This window comes from Triticum aestivum, chromosome 2B (assembly GCF_018294505.1).
Source record: "Triticum aestivum cultivar Chinese Spring chromosome 2B, IWGSC CS RefSeq v2.1, whole genome shotgun sequence".
Classification (NCBI taxonomy): domain Eukaryota; kingdom Viridiplantae; phylum Streptophyta; class Magnoliopsida; order Poales; family Poaceae; genus Triticum; species Triticum aestivum.
The window spans coordinates 572,480,337-572,486,208 of NC_057798.1; positions in this window are offsets into that span (position 1 = coordinate 572,480,337).

Below are 5,872 nucleotides of genomic sequence, written 5' to 3' on the forward strand. Positions count from 1 at the left end.
GAGTTCAGCAATGCTCCCTTGAAGAAACGCCTGAGTTGGCGCATGCGGAGCCCTCAACGGGAGGATGATGGGAGCGTCCATTATCTGATGGGCCGGATTAGGTTACTAGCCCACTCCGGATTGACCATGATTGGAATCATGGCCACATGCATTATGCGAGGGGTGCAGCCACTCCAATATAGGGGCCACCCTATGTGGGATTTCAACGGGGAAGATGACGCCACCCGTCATGGCCGCAGAGGGCCAGGCTAGGCAGCCGATCTGGCAAAGATCCTGCCCGACTTGTACAAGGGGGAGGAGGAGGACTTCCTCCGCATGAATCCATTGAATGGATTCTCCATGAATAACCCTCGGAGCTGGGTAAGCAGACGTTTATCTACCCGATCCATACTTCCAAAGTCAAGTATCTTACTTCGTGATTTCGACGCAGGAGCTGCGCTGGGACGTGGAGGGCATACAAAGCCTAACTCCACAGCCCGAGGATCCGGAACGATCCCTTGATCCGGCCTCCGAAGAGGATCCGGACATAAAGGTGGAGCTGATCGATGGGGTGTTCCACCAACCTAGCATGGATAATGCCCTAGTCGCTATTACGGCTGACTACCCCGGTTTGTTTCCGGCCTCCCAGGTGACTACGACCGAGGTCTTGACACCATCATTTGATCCATGCTCAATTCTGACCATCCTATACTGATGGTGCATTGCAGGAGGTGCTTTTGAGGCGGGAAGCCGAACCTGCGGCGGCTGACCAGCAAGGGTCAGTTCGGCCCAGCAGGCGGAAGAGGAGTGCAACGCAAATCGAAACATCGCCGCAACGATACTGCACACCATTGTTTTTAAGGGAAGGATCCCTAGGAGGTATATTAATGCTCATAACTTTTCTAGGAGAAAGAGCGCTCACCGGACAGTGTCCGGAGAGGTTGCCAATCAAGCCTCCGCCAGCCATGCTCCATCGCGTGGTCCGGAAGGGGAGGCGAACACAAGGCATGAGCCGGATGTTCCTTCGACGGAGGATGCCGACAGGCTGTCCGCCACCCGGTCTGAGGTGGAGAGCGCCATGAATCACAGGCGTCGCCGAACAGTTCTCCGTGACGTGTGTTTCTCCCCGGAGGCGTTGAATGCCTTTGAAGCCGGAGACGCGCACCTCCGTGCCGCTCGAGATGGTTTAACCAGAGCCACGGAGCAGTATGTGAAGGACATACGGGTAATTAATTTTAATAGTTATATATGCCAGTAGCCCCCGAGACTTAAAATAGTTAAAATAATGATTTAAGGATCATTTATTATGTAGGATCTTACGGAGAAGAATACCCACCTGTCCTAGGAGCTTCAAGAGTGCAAGGACCAACTTGAGGCTGCACTGGCCGCCACAAGGGGAGCCACAGAGACCCCTGCTGGTAATACGTACTTCGAAAAGATAAGTAGTTAACAAAGTGCGGCGTGTGCGTAAATCTGACAATAATATTGCAGAGGGCGCAGGACTAGATCCGGACAAGCAACAGCTACTGCGTTAGCTAAAGGCCGGCGAGAGGGTGCTTATGAAGGTGCAGCAAGAGAGGAACAAGCTCCAGGATGCCCACACCCAGCTAGGAGAAGAGCTGAAAGGTGTTCGGGCCTAGCTGTCTGGCTCCGTGAAGGAGAATCAACGGCTTCATCGCGGCATTTATAGTAAGTGCTTGAGCAAATTCCTTTGAAAAGAAGAATTCGGCGAGGAAGTCGATTGAAAGAAATGTGTCTTCAGGTGTGCTCACAGGTCGCCCTGCGGAGGAAATGCCCGGTTCAATGGGTGACCAACTTCCCGAGCTGGTGCAACTGCTCGAACGTGTTCGGCAGGCGATGAGTGGCGTCGTTCAGGCCTTATGGCCTTCCGTCTCCCTACCTGAGGGCCTTGGAGGGCTTGCTGAGAAGCTTCAGGGAGTACGGCCACGCCTCCGTCTGTGGAAGATATTGGCCTGCCGTCAAGGCGCCAGGGAGGCCTGGGCCATGGTGAAGACGCGGTATCCGAAGGCTGACCCAAACCACATGGCCGAGGTCGGACCTGTGGGGCCTGATGGGAAGAAGATCCCTGTGAGCTTGATATACGGCCAGGTAGAGCTGGCCGCGAAATATTCCCAACAGGACTGTAAATTAGACAGCCTGTTAGATGGGATTGAAGAGGAGTACAATCAGTCAGTTTGACGATGTAATTTAAAATGACATGTAAAATGCCTTCTAGCCGGATTGTAGATCGTTTGTCTTTGCGGACCTTTTCACTTCAACCTCGGGACCCAACAGTCCGGAGTGTGTCCGAATACCCTTACGGTTATAGAAGAACCGGTGCATGCGTGGAGACAAGGCGTCGGGGTCATAATTGCTTTATCAGACAAGTGCCCAACTAGCTATGTTATATTACATGGTTAGTAAGAAACATCTTCCAGGGAAAATAGTTCCGTTAAGGGTTCCTTTCCCTAGGAGCCATGCCCTAAAGTGCATGTCTGGACTGCGAAAATAGCAGAAAAAGCATCTGTGGGCAAATAAATAAGTAAGTAATAAATCATCTTTCAAGTCACCGACCGAATATTCTCTTAAGAACGCTAGCTTTCGGCTTCACCTAGTCTGAGGTACACATCCGGCTGACCCGACAGTAACAATCGCAGAGGTGCTCCCTTTACCTCCTAGCCGAACAATCGGGAACGTAGGGGTAAGCACAGGAGCCAGGCAACCCAGCTTGGCCAAAACTTAAGTCATATCGATGCATATAATGGTGAATAAAAGGTACATGCGGAAGTATGACACATGTGTTGGGCATGAAGCCCGTATAAATAAGCTTCTGTTAAAGAAGCCCCCAGGTATAATGAGTGCTAGGAGCACATCAAGTGTGTGCGAACAATGCGCAAATCAGCCTATCAAAGGTATTGAAAAAAGGTGGGAAGAAGGAGGGGGACAAGAGACAGTGAAAATGTAAAAAGGTGGACGGAGGAGTGAGACGAACTCTGAGTCCGGCGTTAGGCGTAGAATCTTCGGAGACGGGCTGCGTTCCATGGGTTCGGCTCGAGTGGGTTGTCAGATGCGTTACGTAGACGGTATGCTCTGCCGGTCAGGACTTGGTCGATGATGAAGGGACCTTCCCACTTGGGCTTAAGTTTGTCCTTTTTCTTGTCCGGCAGGCGTAGAACAAGTTCGCCAACATTGTAAGCCTTGTCCCGTACTTCTCTGCTTTGATATCTTTGAGCCAGCTATTGATAAAATGCGGAACGAGCTTTTGCCACGTCCCGCTCCTCCTCTAAGGCGTCCAAACTGTCCTGCCGATCTAGCTCGGCTTCTCTTTCTTCGTACATGCGCACGCGAGGCGAGTCATGAATTATATCGCAGGGCAGAACTGCCTCTGCGCCGTACACCATAAAAAATGGTGTGAATCCGGTAGTTCGGTTTGGCGTGGTCCACAACCCCCAGAGTACGGAGTCGAGCTCCTCTACCCAGTGCGTGTTAGATTCCTTGAGGGACCGCACTAGTCTCGGTTTGATGCCGCTCATGATTAGACCATTTGCTCACTCGACTTGACCGTTAGTTTGGGGGTGATAGACTGAAGCGTAGTCGAGCTTGATGCCCATATTTTTGCACCAGAGTTTAACCTCGTCGGCCGTGAAATTCGTGCCGTTATCAATGATGATGCTGTGGGGGACGCCAAAACGGTGTACTACCCCGGATATGAAATCTATCACAGGTCCGGGATTCTGCCATTTTAACCGGCTTGGCTTCAATCCATTTGGTGAATTTGTCCACCATGACCAATAAGTATTTGTGCTTGTGGGTTCCCCCTTTAAGGGGTCCAACCATGTCAAGCCCCCAAACCGCGAACGGCCAGGTGATGGGTATAGTTTTGAGGGCGGTGGGTGGCATGTGGCTCTGATTAGCAAAGAGCTGGCAACCGACGCATCGTTGGACTAAGTCCTGAGCATCTGCCCGGGCTGTCGGCCAATAAAATCCTGTACGGAAGGCCTTGCCTACAAGGGCCCGGGCTGCAGCATGGTGCCCGCCGAGTCCAGCGTGAATTTCAGCTAGGAGATTTCACCCTTCCTCTTCGGAGATACACCTTTGAAGGACTCCGGTTGTGCTTTTCTTATAAAGTTCTCCCTCATGGACCTTGTAGGCTTTAGATTGCCGAACTATGTAGCGGGCCTCATTTTGGTCTTCGGGAAGTTCCTGCCTAATTAAGTAGGCTAGGAATGGTTCCGTCCACGGGGCAATTACTGCCATTATTTCGTGGGCTGAAGGTGTTATTTCATTGGCTGAGCCGCCGATTGTGTCAGAATTGTCTGAGTTAGGTGCTGCAGCTGGGTCCAGATTGTTATTTCCGGACTCCTCTTCCCATAATATGGATGGCTTAAAGAGCGGTTCCAGGAAGATGTTTGGAGGGATGGCGTCGCGTTTTGCGCTGATGCGTGCTAACACGTTTGCTGCCTGGTTATTATCCCGGGCTACATGGTGGAATTCGAGTCCTTCGAACCGAGCTGACATTTTTAGGACAACGTTGCGGTAAGCTGCCATTTTTGGATCTTTGGCGTCAAGGTCTCCATTTACTTGGGATATTGCAAGGTTTGAATCCCCGCGCACCTCTAGGCGTTGAATGCCCATGGAGATTGCCATCCGGAAGCCGTGTAGAAGGGCCTCGTATTCGGCCGCGTTGTTGGAGTCCATGTACATTATTTGAAGTACGTAATGGACTGTGTCTCCAGTTGGGGACGTCAATACGATGCCAGCCCCCAAGCCAGCCAACATTTTGGATCCGTCGAAATGCATGATCCAATTGGAGTACGCGCCGTACTCTTTAGGGAGTTCGGCTTCGGTCCATTCGGCGACGAAGTCAGCCAGGACTTGCGACTTTATAGCTCGCCGTGGTTTGTAGGTTATGTCAAATGGTAAGAGCTCAATGGCCCATTTTGCAATCCTGCCCGTTGCGTCGCGATTGTTTATAATATCGTTGAGAGGTACTTCGGAGGCCACCGTTATGGAACACTCTTGAAAGTAGTGTCGCAGCTTCCGGGATGCCATGAACACCGCATACGCTATCTTTTGATAATGTGGGTACCGGGACTTGCATGGAGTTAAGACAGTGGATACATAGTACACTGGTTTTTGAAGAGGGAATCTGTGCCCTTCTGTTTCTCGTTCGACGACGAGTACCGCGCTGACAACTTGATGTGTTGCTGCGATATATAATAACATAGGTTCACCCAGGTTGGGCGCGGCTAGGACCGGATTTGTTGCCAGTATGGACTTGATTTCATCGAGTCCAGCCGTGGCAGCATTCGTCCATTCGAAGTGTTCGGTGCGCCGAAGGAGGCGATAGAGGGGCAGAGCCTTTTCTCCCAAACGGGAGATGAAGCGGCTTAGAGCCGCTACGCACGCAGTTAGTTTTTGTATTATTTTGAGGTCTTTTGGGATATCCAATTGTGACAGAGCTCGGATCTTGGCTGGGTTTGCTTCAATTCCTCTACCGGATACAATGAAGCCCAAAAGCTTTCCGGCTGGTACTTCGAAGACACGTTTTTCGGGTTGAGCTTAATGTCATATGCTCGGAGGTTGTCAAATGTCACCCTCAAGTCGTCTACTAGAGTTTCGACGTGTTTGGTCTTGACGACCACATCGTTTACGTATGCCTCTACTGTTTTGCCTATCTGGGTAGCCAGACATGTCTAAATCATGCGCTGATATGTTGCACCGGCGTTTTTGAGTCCGAAGGGCATTGTGTTGAAGCAGAATGGCCCATATGGAGTAATGAATGCCGTTGCGGCCTGGTATTTTTCTGCCATCTTGATTTGATGGTATCCGGAGTATGCGTCGAGGAAGCACAATGAATCATGCCCTGCGGTAGCATCGATGATTTGGTCGA